The following is an 18080-nucleotide window of genomic DNA, read 5'->3' on the forward strand; positions in this document are numbered from 1 at the left end:
AGTCAATAGTTTTATCAATATTGTCACTATTCATACTTCCAGATCCAGCAGTAGAACTTGAACATGCTTCTGCATATTTTGCTTCATTATTCCTCTTTCTTTTAAAAAAGAAATGATCCATTTTAAAAGCAATTTTGAATAAAATATAATTGCCACTAACTATAATTGCCACTAATATGTATATGTGTGTATATATATATATATATATATATATATTTTTTTTTTTTTACAGCCTAGATAACATCTTTCCAAAATTGCAGTTTGCAAATGAATCTCAGTGGAACATCTCAGACTTTATATACAATTGCAAGTCATGGTAATATACAACTAGACTGCAGATCAACCTTGTTATTATGAAAACCAAATAAGACATCATTGGAAAATGATTGAAAAACCATTTCTTAGGCAATCAATGTACATTCTATTCATCATATCCCCTCCATCAAATATCTTTCCACATATTGAAACTTATGACCTTAGTATTCCTTGCAAGGTGTATAATTCTGGCAAAGGATTCATGCAAACCACTGTGATATTTTATATTTTATTTTGTTTTTAAAAATGTTCGTCATGACTCACAAAATTGATTTCATGACCTACTAAATGGGTCACATGCATAATGTGAAAAACACTGACATAGAGACGTTTTCCTCTTTTGTGTTAGTGGCTTGACTATGTCTGCTTGATGACCAAAGAAACTAGCTGATCTGCTAAACTGCTGGCTGATACAGAGACTTTCTTGAAGTGGTAGGTATATATCATTCCTGATTTTCATTCCTGATACTTTTTGATGGGAAGGGTTTTTAAGAGTGCCAGTATTGTCTGATCTCATGAGGTTCCAATGAGGTTTTCCATGGCTAGGTCAACTGTAAGGTTGGAGTTGGTGACATATTTTTAGAACTGTCTTGGAATGCATCCTTGACCTGGGAATAAGACCAGAGATATGACATTAAGCATTACAATACAGAGAAATAGTGTTGCCAGCTATAGGGACCTTTACAGAATCCAAGGTCATGGGTGCTGAAGCAAAAAGCTGGTAGCTCTCAACACAATGTTATATAGGCTTAGGCCTTTTTCTGTAAGGCAAACCACCTCAACCAAGATTGGGAGATAGAAAAAATGATGTAAGACCTGGGAGTCGCATCAGGAGATGCAAAGTACATTGACAAAGCTAAACACAGGAAACCATGGAGGAGCACAGCTCATTCACTATATATATTTCCTCTTAGCTCAGTTTGGCCATGCCCATCTTGTAAGTACTTCCCGCACTGCTCTCTTTGAACTTAGGATATTTGGGTCTTATCAGCATAATACAGCACTTCCTTACAAAGCTCTCCATCAAGTAATGCCACTTTGCGGGGGGGGGGGGGGGGGGGGGGGAGGAAGGGTAAAGTCTTACATTTACTGTAGTGTTTATTAGAAATTAAACATTTTAAGTGTTAATAGTTTTATCAGGATTGTTTGCATTAACTAGATTTTCTTATTTTCTGTAATTCTTGATGCTCTGGCATGTGGGGTCTCACTAATCATAGAGGGAACTAATCCTCCCAGGGTTGGGTAATTCCTAGAGATAGCAAACAACTTGACTGATAGCTCAACCCAGGAACACAACTTTCATATGCAAACTAACCAGTCCAGAGCCAGCCCTACCCACACTTTCCCACCCTCCCAAATCAGGTTCTTATTCTCCAGATACTCCCCTGCCCTAACTACCCCAGGGCCAGGTAACCATGAACTACGGACAGCCCCCATGCCCTGAATCCTGGTGAAACTGTTAAGAAAGACAATCTGAAACCTGCTTACCCTGCTTGACCAATTCCTTCCTGAGAAAACCACAGTACAGGCTTTTCCACATTTCCCCTTCCACCCCCTCTCCCTCCTGCCCAATCCTGGTGCTTCCCATGTGGCCGCCCTGTATGGCATGGCTCGGCATGCCCTACCTCCTGTTTCTAGGGATCTGTATAAAAACTACCTACTTCATGACAGCCATTTCTGTGTCTGTTTGCCTTATCATACCTGATTAAAACAAATCATAGGTAGATCATTTTTACTTCATCTTGGTTCTGGTTATAAAGTTGCATAGTTTGGCCCTAATCTATTTTCCACATAATGTCTGTTATATTTTAGCATAAATTTTGCATTCCACGAGTTCTTCTAAGTCATAGTGTTAAAGCTGAAACACCCGTATCTCGAGATAACTTTTATTACTTGCCTGGTGAATGGATTCCCCCAATCACTTGAGAGGAAGATTGGAATCCTTCAGTTTTGGGGACACACTAAATATTTGTCATTCTAGCTATCACCCATCCTTCACCTGTGAGTGAAACGGTATCATACAGTACACAAGTAAGGTATAGGTTTCAGGAATACCAGGCAGCACGCAAAATGTGCTACAAATTATCTGAATGCCATCGATTTTCATCAGCCTGTCACACTGTATTTATGTGGTGGCCTAATCTTTTAATAAAGCCAGCTTTGAAAGAGGCATCAGAGTGGATGGTGACCTTGAAACAAGAAAGATGTTGCCAGATGGAGAAGGCCTTAGTGAGATTCTTCCCTGAGACTTCATTACTTATTTTTAACAGTAAACTTGAAGGGGACTTACAGTATGTCATGTATACTGCACTTTTTAAAATTTTAATAAGCTTTATTTTTTTAAAGAACAACTTTAGGTTCACAGCAAAACTGAGCAAAAGGTAGGGATTTCCCATATATTTCCTGCCCCCACCTATGCACAGTCTTCACCATCACCAACATCCCCCACCGGAGTGGTACTTGTTACAGCTGATAGACCTACAGTGTCACATCATAATCACCCGAAGTCCACCCTTTACATAAGGTTCACTCTTCGTGTTGTACACTCTATGAATTTTGACAAATGTATGACATGTATCCATCGTTATGGTTTCATACAGAGTATTTTCACTGCCCTAAAAATCCCGTGCCTCTGCCTCCCTTCTTTCCTATCCCCACTCCCACTGCCACCAATCTCTAATAGTCACCGAATTTTTTTTTTTTTTTTTTTTACCAGCTCAGCTCCACAGTCTTGCCTTTTCCAGAGTGCCATACCGTTGGAATTATATGTATATAGATTTTTCAGATTGGCTTCTTTCACTTAGTAATATGCATTTAAGGTTCCTCCATGTATTTTCATGACTTGATAGCTTATTTCTTTTTAGCACTGAAAAATACTTCATTGTCTGGCTATAACAGTTTATTTATCCATTCACCTACTGAAAAACATCTTAGTTGCTTCCAAATTTTGGCAACTATGAATAAAGCTGCTATAAACATTGGTTGTAGGTTTTTGTGTGGACAAAAGTTTTCAACTCCTTTGGGTAGATACTAAGGAACCTGACTGCTGCATCGTATGTACAAGTACATTTTTAAAGAGGATCCCGGCAAAGGTTGTGTATCCTTTTGTTGCTGGAGCTTGTCAATATTGTGGGCACAGATTATGCTTTATAGATAAAGCATAGATGTTGCTCAACTTTTTTTTTTTTTTGCAATGGTGCCAGCTTTTGTTAACGTAATTCACACATGCTGACAGACTTCAAATAATGCCAAAGGGACTGCTCTAGGATTTCCTGAGCTGTGATGGCCTACTCTGGTACTGAGTTATTCTGTTGATGTCTCTGATATGAACTGCCAATAAATAGAACCAAGTCAGAACTGAGGGGTAAAGGTGGCTGGTGAGATGGGTTACACAATTTAGTATAATTCAGTGAGAAAAGTGACGTGGGGAGCTGTCAAGATAAGACTATTTGGTCAGTTTGGCATTGGACAAATACTAAATCTTGAATTTAGGAGCAGATATTTTATATGAGACTAAAAGCTTTAAATGGCATTCTAGAACAACGTTGTTGGAATGCAGCTTCAGGAAGGTGGCAGCAGGAGTCATCTGAGAAAACTTTGCTATAGGGAGTAGGGTTAAGTTGTAATATGCAAGAGATCAAAATGTATAACCTTGTCTCTAGGCTAGCAGTCTCTTGGCATAGTTTTCTGTGTTTAGTAATATAAAGCATTAGTGTCAACAGGAAGACCTACAAATAGGGGCAAAGGTCAGGGTTTATTAGGATGGTGGCATTTTTAGGTGTTGGTTGCCTTAGGAGGGGCTTGGAAATATCAACTTGATTAGTTATTATATTATGAATGCTTTAACTAGGACAAGTTGCTAGAGATCTAATGTATATGGTACCTGATTACACTTTAAAAAGAGTACATATGGGGGAATTCAGGGCCTGGTGTGAGAAACAGGCAAAGCTTTTCTTTGGAGGTCTTATGTCCTGTCTGCCAAGGTAGTTAGTAGGACTAAAGAGTTTATGGCAGACGCCTATTGGATGTCACAGCATGGTGGACAGCATCAATATATTAAATCAGAACTAAACTGCTGAAAAAGCAACTGCATCTAAATCTCTTTGATGAATAAAAAGAGCTGGAGAGCAATTCACAACAGCCTTGAAGCAATCTGACTCAGATATATAACTGCCCTTAACAGCTGAAATAGAACATTTATTGATTCTTCCTGTCATACTGAAGGATGCTCACTTGTTTTTAATGTTCCTTCTCTCCACATGAATTTCAAACCACTACAATTTTATCCTGTATGCCACCTCTCCCCAGATATTTTATAGACATTTACCTTATAAAGAAAAACAGTGTTAAAACGTTCTCCAAAGTCTTTTGTTTGCCCTCTCTTTTCTTTATCTATGTCTCTGAAAGGTGCCTTAATGGCAAGTCATAGGAATTTGGAGGGACAGGTTCAAACCTGAGGGTTTTGGTCTAACCGTAAGTTTTGGAACTTTAAACAGAGATATTCTCAATTAGAACTCAATGTAAATCAGAGCATATACATACATTAGCATGAATAACTACATGTGTGATTCCATAAGCCAGATGGGTTCTGCTGGGACAGGTCCTTTCTGGCCAAAACTTCAAAAATCTATAGATGTGTGCACTGATGCTTAAGATGTGTGTGTTGAGGCTGACTGTTGTGGATATATAACCACATTTCAGAGCAATAATGCTCTTTAATTGGGTGTGCATCTATCTTAGCCATTCTTTAGGAGAGAATTTCAATTAAGGTGACCAAATACTTGTAGCTGAAAGTTTCTTATATACCAAGGTGCAATAATAATGACCTGTTCCTAGAACAGTGTTTGTTGTAATGGTAGGTACTCAGTAAATGTATTTGAAAGATTAAATGAGAGAATGACACCTGTAGCAAACTGTACCATGTACATTGTTTTTATTAATCAATGAAAAATAAGTTACCAAACTATATTTGAACAATTTGGTAATATGTAAGACAAAGGTTAGTATGACCTATTCTTTAAAATTGGATCAACGATATTCTATTTCAAAATAAACTGCTTATAATGTTAGATACTAGAAACAATGGTCTTATAAAAACATAAATGTAAACTATATTCAGATTTATCTTATAAAGCCTAACACTTAAATCTACCTGAAAATAAGAAACACATTAAAAAAAACCCTAATATCTCATTTATATTACAATAAGTAATTATTCTTTTAGACAAAAACAATTGTCTTTAAATCATTCTGTTCTTTTATATTTTTACTATTCTCATTTCAATCCAGTTCTCTGTGGGAGTTCATAATCAGCTATGCTTCAGATTGTTATATCCAAAAAGTATTCTTAAAGGGCTTACTCTCTCTCCTCAAGCAGACAATACACCTACAATAATAGCAGACATAATATATTAGGGTATAGACCTGATAGATGTGGGGATGAAAGCATGGGGAAGTCCTTTTCTAACTGAAAGAGGATGCAAGGTAACAGCTAAATGGGAGTCAGAAGCAGAAAATGTTGCAAGTTTGACAGAATAAGGTATGAAATAGTTGTTTACAAAAGTGGTGCTACGAATGGACTAGGAAAATGTGTTAGGATTTTAAGCAGGTCTGCATGATTGCCTTACATGCTTAATGCAATGATCATTATTGCTATGATGCTTGACAGGTGTGGTCTTTAATTCCCTGCCATGAATTTTTACCTCTTAAAGCCTCATCCTATCGCTCTAGGTTTCTCCTTCATCCCATATCTCCATACTATTCTACACTTGAAGCTCTAAGACTATGGGAGTTCTTGAAATACCTCATGCACTTTCATGCTTCTGCTTTCGCTCTGGCTGGTATTCCCCTTGCCTTAAGTCATTTGAAATTCTATTCATTCTTCATGATTTAGCTCAAATGCTACAGCATTCATCCAATCAACTAAGATGTAAGTATTTACGATGTGCCAGGACCTGGGGATACAAAGCAAGAAAATGGATAGTGATATATGCATATAAGGGAACACCTGTTCAGCTGTTACAAGGAATGAACTAGAGTTACATAACACGGACAAATCTTATATTAAGTTAAAGAAAGCTGCCAAAGGATATACACATTTCTGCTTGTTAAAACTATGCAAAACAGCACTATATGTAATCCAAAATTAAAAGCGTGGTTACCTTGGTCAAGAGGGAACATAACGGGACTGGGTGGAGCAGACAAAGGACTCCAGTTATATAATAACTATTTCTCCAGTTGGGTGTCAAGTACATATGTATTAGTTATAGTTTTATTTCAACTTTTTGTCTGTCTAAAGATATTCTATTTTTAAAAGGGATGTTTAAAGCTTGATTCCTTCCTGAAGGCATTGCAAACCTGTCCCATAACCAGTAACTTAAAATTACCTTCTTTCCGTCTCTGATATTATCCTTTGTTTCCTGTATTGCCATTGTGCACACATCAGTAATACTTAGGCCTCAAGAGTAGGAACTTGCAGGTACGAGCTTTAAGTAGATTAGAATGTAACCCTCTTCCCAGGAGACTCCCGTTTGCTCCAGTTCTCTAGGGACCTAACTAGGCCTAAGAACCTCAGCCTGACCCCTTCATGTGGCCCGAGAACATCTTCCCTCGGATCCCGGATCGCTGACCCCTTCCCCCGGTAGATGTCCATTCGCCCCTTGAGCAAAAGCAAAACGTGCCTCCCGCCAACGAACCCCAGAATGTCTCCCTTTAGCGGACTCCGGACCACTCCCACCAGAGGTTGCCTTTCTTCCTTCTCACCTCCAGCCGAGCGCCGCGAGCCTCGCGCCTCGCCTGCCGACTCGCGGTGCGCCTCGCCCCCCATTCTCTACACAACACCACTTCCCATCTAACCTCAACACTCACAGAAATCACACTTCCAGCCGGAAAAAGGATGGCTCGGCCCTCTGCGCATGCGCGGAGCTAAGAGTCGCCCCTGCCCTCGCGTTCGTCTCGCGGTATTGCCTTTTCCCGCGGGAGTTATTTGAGCTTTCTGGCGGTAACCACGCCCCCGGCTGTCCGCGGCCGGCTGACCGAAGTCTGAAGTTTGTCTGCAGAAAGTCTGGCCGTGGTCAGTCGAGCCAGATACGGCTGAGAGCCGACAGATTCTTACCGGCCGGGTTCTGGCGCCATGGGGTTCTGCTGCCGATTAAGGAGGCCTTCCAGCTGGCGCAGGAGCCGCATCAGAACCGGGCGAAGCTGGTGGTGGCGCTGAGCCGCACCTACGGCTCGGCGATCCCCGCCACCCCTTGCCGCCCCGCTGGTACACCAGTTAGCACGTTAATTTGTCAGTCTTTGTAAGGGAATTACAGAGATTTTTTTTCAATTCTGCTATCATTTACCTTGTTTACTTATTTAGAGAACCATATTGTTCTTTATAATCATAGTAGACTTGTGTCTCTAAGTTAGAAGTTCACCGATTTTTAACATAAATGTGCATTTCATTTAATAGATATAAAATGTATATTAAATATATATATATATTTGTATTTCTGCCCTGTAATGATTTTAACAAAACACGTTTCTTAGGAACAAAGTAAGTCAGTGCAAAGAAGTTCATTTTTGTTCCAAACTATTTTTCAGGTTAATATCCAGGTGTCCCCCACTTTTCAAAAATTCAATTTAGGCCACTTCGCTTTTAGAAAAGACCTGTATTGTATTAGTACGTGTTTTCATAACTGAAGGAAATCTGGAGGGTTTTCACTTTTACAAAAAAACGGCGAAAAGCGATAGTACTTGGTATGCTTAGCCTTCAGCGTTTTTTTTTTTTTTTGCAGGGAGCCTTTACCGAGGCAGCGCGCAGACGCAGCAGCCTGAGTGGCACAGCCAGGCTCCTTCCCTGGAAATACACTCAGCATCTCAGCATCTAGCCCCCATAGCTTGGAACTGTGCCTGTGAGCATCTGTGCTGCATCTCGGTTTATTTTGTGCATTCGTCAGCAAGTGTCCTAAAGTATCAGAAAAGGTTAACATAAAACCAGATGTAATTTTAAGTGTTTTGATTGGGGTGAACGAACTGGGCATTGTGTGTGAGTTGAACTTGCTTGGGTCCACTATTTCCAGGCAGAGAGAAAGAATCTTGAAAGCTGCCAAAGTTACTATTGCTTCTGTTAGTAGCAAAGTGGTCTCAGTTGGCATCCAGCAGTGGGTAAACTGGAAAGTCTATTGCTTGAGCGGACTGATGGGTGTACAAAGCGAGGTGTTTAAGTTATCTTATACTTAAGGAGAAATCGGTCAGTCTTTCTAATAAGCTGAAACAGAAAGCACTTGGACCACGGTGATGAAAGTGTTGCAACAGTAGAATTTGAAGGTAGTCATGGATGGTTTGATTGGTGAGGGCAGGTTCTTACCTTAAAAGTTACTGGAGAGAGTGCTTCCGCTGTTACTGAAGCTGCCAAAAAGTTCCCGGAACTGAAGAAAATAATTACAGGAGGTGGTTATTCATATAAGTGTTTGACCCTGAAGATGATGTTGAAGAGGTTTTGGCATCCCATGACTAAGAACTGACAGATGAAGAGCTGATGCCATTGCAAGAGGAAAGGATACTATTCGAATACTAATTGAAACGGAACACAGTAGTGAACAGCCTAAAAGTAAAGCCCTCCAGGAACTCAACATGAAGCACTTGCATGAGATTTTCACTGTAATTGACAGTGCTGCAATGATAGCAGAGAAGGTATGACTTTAATTTTGAAAGGGCATGTAGGTTTAGGGCAAGTTTGCAGGATGTTCTGAGTGCCTACAAACAACTGCATGATAGAAAAATGCATGAGGATAAGCAGTCAAGCATACTGTCATGTTTCAAGCCTTCCACATCAGCCACAGCCGACGATGAACCTCAACATTTGACGCTGAGGCAGGCAGTTATAGAAGAAGGTGAAGACATTAGTGACCTGCTTGCCCTGACGGATTCAAACAACGGTGAGAGGTTAATGGGTGACCCCCTTCCTCTGTCTCCTACATCCCCATCTCCACACGCCCCCACCACAGCCTCCCACATCTCAGCCTAACACACCATCATCACCACCTCTCAGCCTTCCAGTGTGTTGCTGGCTGTCCTCTCGATTCTGGTAAGTGAAACTATACTGAACAGACATTATTTCTACTTTATCCAGGCAGTGTGTTTATCATATCATACCTGCTTTTACTATATGCTAGTGTTATTTTAGGTTTTATGTGTTATTTGGTATGATTTGGTAGGTTATTTTTTGAGTCTGGAAATGCTCAAACTTTCCCCATATAAATTCATGGTAATTGCTTCTTCACTTTATACCATTTTGGCTTACGAAAGGTTTCATAGAAACATTCTACTTTCAGATATGGGGGAAAACCTGTATTTCTAGCCTTTTATTATAATTTAGTTTCAGAAATAGAAAAAGAGTTAAATACAATAGTTTTAATTTCAACTCTAAGACTTTACATGACTTTGACAAAATCAAAAAGCATTTCTTTGCCTCAAGCTACTACCTTTTTGTCTAAAATTATTTATTTATTTATTTATTTATTTATTTATTTATTTATTTATGGCTGCACTGGGTCTTTTTTGCTGCACACGGGCTTTCTCTAGTTGCGGCAAGCAGGGGCTACTCTTCGTTGCAGTGGACGTGCTTCTCATTGCGGTGGCTTCTCTTGTTTCAGAGCATGGGCTCTAGGCATCTGGGCTTCAGTAGTTGTGGCATGAGGGCTCAGTAGTTGTGGCTCACAGGCTCTAGAGCGCAGGCTCAGTAGTTGTAGTGCACGGGCTTCATTGCTCCGTGGCATGTGGGATCTTCCCAGATCAGAGATTGAACCCGTGTCCCCTGCATTGGCAGACAGATTCTTAACCACTGCGCCACCGGGGAAGTCCCAAGCTACTACCTTTTTTACCTGCAGGATTTCAAAAAGATTCTTCCATATGCTCTGCATTGTTCTGCACTTTTTTTCTTCACTTAACAGTATATTCTGGATATTCCTTCTTATCACTATTTAATTAAACTTAACGCATTCTTTATTTTTTTTCTTTCAGCTGTCATATATTCCGTTTTGTGGATATACTCAGATTTGTAGCCAGTCTCCTATAGATGGACACTTGTGTTGTTTCCAGCCTTTGGATATTAGGAACAATGCTTTAATGAATAAATGTCATTTCTTACATTTGCAGGGGTAACTCTTAGATTCTCTGAAGAGAATTGCCGGTTTAAAGAGGAAATGTTTTTGTAAGTGTGATAAATATTGACAGTTGGCCTTTAAAGAGTGGTCCATTCTGCACTCCCATCAGCAGCGTATGAGAGGTATTGCTTATTTTTAGGTGGATTAGGAGGAACTAGAAAGTGATTGGGGGGATGTTTTTTGATAGACCAGAAAATTTCTAAGCAAAATCCTGAACAGTTTGAGAATAGGAGTTAGAATGATAACATATATGTCAAAAAGAAATTGCTGTGTAATGGGAAGGGTCAATTGTAAAAGGCAGTGTTGAATTCAGACCAGTGCTGTTGTTGTTTTTAACTGAACTGTGCCTTTGATACATGTTTCTCGGTAGATTCAAGGATGTAGAGAAGAATCAAAAGAATCTTATGTGATATTTTAAAATCTATGCTGCCTTGCTCCATGACAGCAGTAACTCAAAAACAGGAGACATGGGTGAATGATTACTCAAGTCTATTCTCAACAATTTATTCTTCTGGATAGATGATTAAGAGTCATTAAAGAGTGAAGATTTTAGTTTAATGAACAATTATTCATGTTACCGAGAATCTTAGGTTAGTGCTAGAAGTAAAGTCTTTTATCAATGTAGCTTGTGAAGGATTTGTTTTGTGTTTCTGGTTGTCAATAAAACATTTTTTCAAGAGGCATTTGTTTATGCCTTAAATATGCTATGGTGGTGTGTAAATATGAACCTGCAGCGGAGTGAGAAATAGAATTTGCAGCAGTTTATTATTTCTTTAACCAAACAGAAGGAAGATGAAGACAGCGACATTTCACGTTATTTTAATTATTTTACTTTCTTCTTGAAAGTATTCCAGAAGTTTTGCCAGTTTTTATTAACATTCACAGGGAGTGAGTATATCATTTAAAAATTTACCAGATTGAAAACTTTAAGGACTTGTATAATTTAGAGGAAAAACACCTAGGTTTCTAAATATATATATGATATAAATAAATTAATTTATAGTATACACACACACATACATACATACACATATATTTATGTCATATTAAAGTGACCTTATAAATAATACCTTTTTCTGTAGGATAAACTATGATCATGATTAAAAGCTGATTTAATAGATAATGCTAGCTTTAATTTAAAATATTTAAGAACAGTTTCAGGTAAATGTATTTAAATGAGTGCTCTACTTAGCAAGGAAGTTAAAAGACCATTTTTTTTAGTTCAAAAATTATTTCATTCTTATTATTTAGTAAATATTTCAGACAAAGATTATTTTGAGACTATATTAAATGTACATTTTGTACATGTATGTATGAAATTAGCATTATAGCTTCTGTGGGGTTTTTTTGCATGAATTGTACCTTCTGTATGAGTTATTATTAAAGTCTTGAATTCTGAACTTGAGGAAATCAAATGGTTGTCATTATAATGCCACCTGTGAATAAGTTTGATCAGTGTTTTCTTTCAGGACTGAGGCAAATAGCAATGAAGTTCAATTTTGAGGGTGCCAGATTCTAAATAAGTTCTTGGGAAATATGCCAGAAAATGCCCAGATTGATAATGTTTTGTGTATAAAATTAATTAAGACATTCTTATTAGACTGAAAGATAAATTTCCAAATACAGGCAATTCTGGCTCTTTCAGTACTTAAGACTGTTCCCTATGGTTAAAGGTATATATGACATGCCTATTTTTTTACTTCATATTTTTTTTCTTTAACTTTAAATACACAGTAGTTGAATTTTTCCTTATTAAATATACAATATACAGTAAGAGAAAAGAGTGTGTATGATGCATGTGCACTTCTGTCTGCACGCACACACACACACACACACACACACACACACACCATTTAAAGATATGTAATTCCAACAGCAATTCTGTGACAGCAATTGGATGTCCTATAATTTGACACCTAGAGTTAGAGCAGACACATAGGTCAAGGGCTTAGCCCCACAAGACTGCCTCCACAACAGATGCCAGCCAGGAGTTTAAAGTATCCCAAAGCTACCTACACTTCTACCCCGCTGACTCCAAATTCAGGGATTCCCATGACTGCTCACCACCACCCCCAGGTGTGATAATTCTCTAGCATGACTGACTGGACTCAGGAAAGCGCTATCTTACCTACTCAAGCTTTATTATAAAGGGGCAAAGTATGGGACGCAGGGAGTGCAGAGCTTCCATGGCCTGCCTGGGTGTGCCACCCTCTCAGCACATTGGTGTGTTCACCAACCTGGAAGCTTCTTGAGCCTGGTTGTTTCAAGATTTTTTATGGGATTTCATTGAGTAGGCATGATTGATTAAATCATTGGCTATTTAATTGAAAATCTTTAGTCCCTCTCCCCTCCCTGGAAATTGGGGGATAGGCCCTGAAAGTTCCAACTCTATAATCACCTTGGCTGGTTTTTCTGGTGACCAGCTTCTATCTTGATGCTACCTAGCGTCTCCCAACCCACCAAGAGTCACCTCATTAGCATAAACTCAAGTGTGGTTGAAAGGGGCTCAGGAATGACAAAAGACATTTCTATCACTCAGCAAACTCAGGAGGTTTCCGGAACTCTACCAGGGACCAGGGACAAAGATCAAATAATTTTTTTATTATACCACAAGAGAATAAAAAAGTGAAAACATAATACCCAACGCCTAATTAAGAAATAGAATACCAAGGTACCTTTTTAAGTCTCTTATGTCTCTTTCTTAATGTATTCCCCCTTCTTCTTTCCCAGAGGAAACCACTATCATGAATTTTATATTATTCGTTACCTTGCTTTTCTTTAGAGTTTAGTTAATTATAAGGCTACCTAGGTGTATCCCCAAAATATGCACTGTGTCTTTGCTTTTTTTTAACCTTATTATGAATGTAGTTATTTTGCATGTATTCTTTTGTAACTAAGTTTTTTTTTCCATTTAACACTGTTTCTAAGAGTAATCCAAATTTATGCATGTAGCTATAGTTCATTCCTTTTCACTACCATATAATATTTTGTATTAGAAATACAACACACTTGAGTTATCTGCTATATTGCTTACTATTATGAACTAAACTTATCAGCATTCTCAAACATGTGCAAATGTTTCTCTGGCTAATATGCCTAGAGGTGGTGTTATGGACTGAATTGGGTTTCCTCAAAATTCAAATGTTGAAGCCCTTACTCCTAATACCTCCCAATATCTCAGAATGTGACTGCATTTGGAGATAGGGTCTTTATTAATAAAGAGGTAATTAAGTTAAAATGAGACCTTTGATGATGGTGGAGTGGCGAGGGTGCCCTAGTCTGGTCTGATTGTTGTCCTTATAAGAAGAGGAGATTAGGACATACAGAGAAATGCTGGACATGTGCATGCAGGGAAGAAAGGCCAGTGAAGACACTGCAGGAAGACATCTGCAATGCCTGGGAAGAAACCAAACTTTATTCTTGGACTTCTAGCCTCCAAAACTCAGAAAATAAATTGGTGTCTAAGCCACCCAGTCTCTAGTATTTTTGTTATGGCAACCCTAGCAAACAAATACAGTTAGAATTGCTAGATGGTAGGATTATGCACAAGTTCAGTTAGTAACGCCAATATTTTTTTAAAGTACTTGGACTGATTTACAATCCTACTGGCATGTATGAGAATTCTTGTTCTACATCCTCACCCAAACCTGATATTGTCAGACTTTACTTTCTCCAGTTTGTTGGAAAGGAATGGAATGTTATTGTCATATTAATTGCATTTTCCTGATAATTAAGGAAAGTTGAATATCTTCATGCGTTTCTTGTTTCTATATCAATAAAATGCCTGTTATATCTTCGTCCACTGTTCTGTTATGTTATTTGTTTTTTTATTACTGATGGGTAGGAGTTAATTTTAATGAAAGTTAAGATTTATCCTTTAATAACCTGTCTTCTTTTATGTCTTATTTAAGAAATTCTTCCCAACCTCCAGAGTAAAAGAATATATTCTCTCATTTTTTTTCTGAATGTTTTACATTTGAATCCTTAATGTACCTGGAATTGATTTTTTTTTAAGTTTGGTTTGAGGTAGATATATAGTTTCATTTTTTTCCCATGCTAATAACAGTTGTCCTAGTCCTATTTATTGAATAGTCTTTGGCAGCTCTGTTATACATCACGTCTGCCTATGATGCGGTTCTCTTTCTTGTCTCTAATTATGATTTTTGTCTACCTCTAGACCAGCATCACATTGTCTCAATTCCTATGGTTTTATAATAAATCTTAATATCTGGTAGTAAGTGGATTCTTTTGTTTTAAATTATATATATATATATATATATATATATATATATGTATATTTATTTATTTAACAATTGATATGTGTATGATCTTGAACCTTTCAAATGTGGAGAATAGAGCTAGGTGTGTTTAAGCATAGGAAATGGTCTTTGCTCCAAAGACTAAAAAAATTCTTTTCAAGGCAACTCAAAATCAAACCAGTGAGCCTTCAAAACAGCCATTTCTAATATGAAACCAGGGTTTTTGGGGTATTAGGGATGGGGTTTTAGGTGGAAAAAGGTGGTCCCTGTGTTGATAGTTGTTGAGGCTAGTTGGGTATATTTTATAGGTTTCAGTAGTTTCTTTTCTTAATAAATATATAATGTATCACTTGTTAGGTAATTATATTGGGCCTTTAATGACTACTTCTTTTGTCTTTGTTAAGATTTTCTACTCAGAGAATTCCATTTCTTCAGCAAGGCCTAATGATACATCAGGTAAATGTACATAAAGTTGATAGATTTGAAGATCATACTTTTTGTTACTGTTATGAAATTTTTCAAAGAGAATACAGTAAAATGAGCCCAACAACCCAACACCTGACTTCAACCTTTATGAATATTTGGCCAGTTTTGTTTCTCTTCCTTCCCCCTCCTCATACACAGGCCACATGAACACACTTCACACACCCCATCCCACTCTCAGCCAGAATTATTTTAAAGCAAATCTTAGCTGTCACTTCATCTAATATCCAGTGTTCAGATTTTTCTAATTTTCTCAAAAAAATTATTTTCATGCTTGTTTCTTTGAATTGGGATCTAAACTATATCTATACATTTCATTTGATATTTCTTATGTCTCTTTTAATATTCAACTAGCTCTCTTCCCCTCTCTTTCCTTGACATATATTTGTTATAGAGATTGGGTCATTTGTCTAGTTGAATTTCCCATATTCTGGATTTGGCTAATTTCATCTTCGTACTATCACTCAATCTGTTCTATCATGTGTATTTCCCATAAACTGCTATTTAATGGTAGATGATTGACTAGATTATAGCTTGACTTTTTTTTCCAGAAAGTGGGGCAAAATACTTATGTGGTAGCCTATAAACATTTTATTGCATTCATATCAGGAGGTGAAAGTCTTCAATAATATTTTTCAAAGTGTCCTAATATACATGATTAAGGATTATAAATGTGTTCTGTAGTCTTTTCATCTCTAATCTTCCTGTTTTTACAGATGGGAAAACTAAGGCCTAGAGAGTTAAATATTTGCCAAAGACAACCAGCTAACTTAATAGAAGTAGGGCTTTTTTCCACCTAATACTCCTTTCAGAATTTTGCTTCAGTTGTATATGCCTTCGTCTGAAGGTTTTCATGCATCAGAATAATGTCAGAGGTGGTCAGGATGGCATTTCTGCCTGTTCCAACTAGAGATTTTGTGACTGAGAAGGTAAGACACAGTACATGTGTAACTGTGTAAAGTTTACACACTAGTAAACCACTCCCTTGAGTGGTTCTGTTTTTGCATTGCCAGTGTGATAGCTAAGACTTGAGTTTGAAAGTAATAGTCAGAGGGGCCTTAGACAGGACCTAAGCCTGAAGCTTGGTAAATCCAGGATAGGAAGAATGCAAGAAAATCTTTATAGGCTACAATAGTATTTAGTTATTTGGTCCTAAATAATTGTTTTTGTGTGTGTAGAATTGTTCACCTCATATCTTTTTTTTTAAAATAAATTTATTTGTTTTATTTATTTATTTTTGGCTGCGTTGGGTCTCCGTTGCTATGTGCAGGCTTTCTCTAGTTACGGCGAGCGGGGGCTACTCTTCATTGCGTTGCGCAGGCTTCTCATTGCAGTGGCTTCTCTTGTTGTGGAGCACGGGCTCTAGGCATGTGGGCTTCAGTAGTTGTGGTGCATGGGCTCAGTAGTTGTGGCACACAGGCTTAGTTGCTCCGCGGCATCTGGGATCTTCTTGGACCAGGGCTCGAACCCTTGTGCCCTGCATTGACAGGCGGATTCTTAACCACTGCACCACCAGGGAAGCCCTCATTTCTTTTTTTTATTATTATTTTTAAATTTAATTAAATTTACTTATTTATTTTTGTCTGTGTTGGGTCTTTATTGCTGTGTGTGGGCTTTCTCCCCTTGCGGCAAGCGGGGGCTACTCTTCCTTGTGGTGTGTGGCCTTCTCACTGCTGTGGCTTCTCTTGTCACAGAGCACGGGCTCTAGGCATGCGGGCCTCAGTAGTTGTGGTGCACGGGCTTAGTTGCTCTGCAGCATGTGGGATCTTCCCAGACCAGGTCTTGAACCTGTGTCCCCTGCATTGGCAGGCAGATTCTTAACCAGTGCGCCACCAGGGAAGTCCCTTCATTTCTTTTTATATTGTTATGCTTTGTTTCCCATTTTAGTTTTTACTTGTCTTATAAATATTAGCTGTAAATTCATACTAATTTGAAGAAAATGAATTAATGTAACAAAATATAGGAAATGAAAACTAGAGGGAAGTTACATTCCTCTACAGCTTACCTAACTGAACAGATGCTGTGAAATCAGTGATGTGAAAAATCTTCTAGAAATCTTCACAGAAATATCTTGAGTTGCTTCATCTTTTGATGTGTAAAAGTGGACTGTAGTGGCAGGCTCACTGCTTTCTTTTTAGTGAACTGACGGGAATTTGCAAAAACAGTGATTGTAGGTATATGACAAATAAATTTATCATTTAAAGCCATTGCCTTGATCATTTTTTAATACAATAGAAATGAGCTGATATGGAGAAAGGAAGGTTTATGACTAAAATAAAAGTTTCATGAAATAATACCTTTACTTTGTAAGGGAAAAACATTATTACATACAATTTCACTAATGTTTAAATGCAACATAGAGAAATAATCCCAAATAAACACAATACAAGTAAAAATCGGGAACATTTTATTTAATGTGATTAGTATGCTGTCTGTTCATTCCAGTCTGAGATACACAAGGTCAGTTCTCACATATCCGATTAACCCTGTTTCTTTCCTTTGTTTTTAATTGGATAAACTATTAAAGCACTAGTGAGTAGTACTACACTAATTCTGCTTTTCAGTGGACAGTCTTATTTCATCCAAGAGGATGATAAATTTAATGTCTCATAATCATTCTTTAGTGTTTATGAAAAGTAAGCTGTAATATTTCGTATTCTTTAATTACCAAGTGTGTATAACTCAATTTTTGATTGAGTCTTAGAAAGCCAGTGAATCTACCAGATTTTTTTTCTTGAATGCATCAATTTTTTTTTTTCTGGGATATAATGGTTAAAAGTTTGAGACAGGCTGGAAACAGTAAAAAATAGACAAAATATATGAAACAATGTTTTTAAAGACACTGGACATCTGTCAGTGAAGAACAGGCAATAAA

At 37.8% G+C, this 18080-nt stretch overlaps 1 long non-coding RNA gene across 1 annotated transcript; it reads right to left on the bottom strand.

Annotated features, from left to right (window-relative positions):
* Positions 1 to 294: 294 nt before the first annotated feature.
* LOC132425518 (uncharacterized) lies at positions 295 to 7209 on the bottom strand. The gene is made up of 3 exons (XR_009519451.1): positions 7078 to 7209; positions 6119 to 6269; positions 295 to 923 (listed from the first exon to the last, which is right to left on the bottom strand). It is a non-coding gene; the product is annotated as an uncharacterized lncRNA (long non-coding RNA).
* Positions 7210 to 18080: the final 10871 nt, after the last annotated feature.

This window comes from Delphinus delphis, chromosome 5 (assembly GCF_949987515.2).
Source record: "Delphinus delphis chromosome 5, mDelDel1.2, whole genome shotgun sequence".
NCBI classification, from domain to species: domain Eukaryota; kingdom Metazoa; phylum Chordata; class Mammalia; order Artiodactyla; family Delphinidae; genus Delphinus; species Delphinus delphis.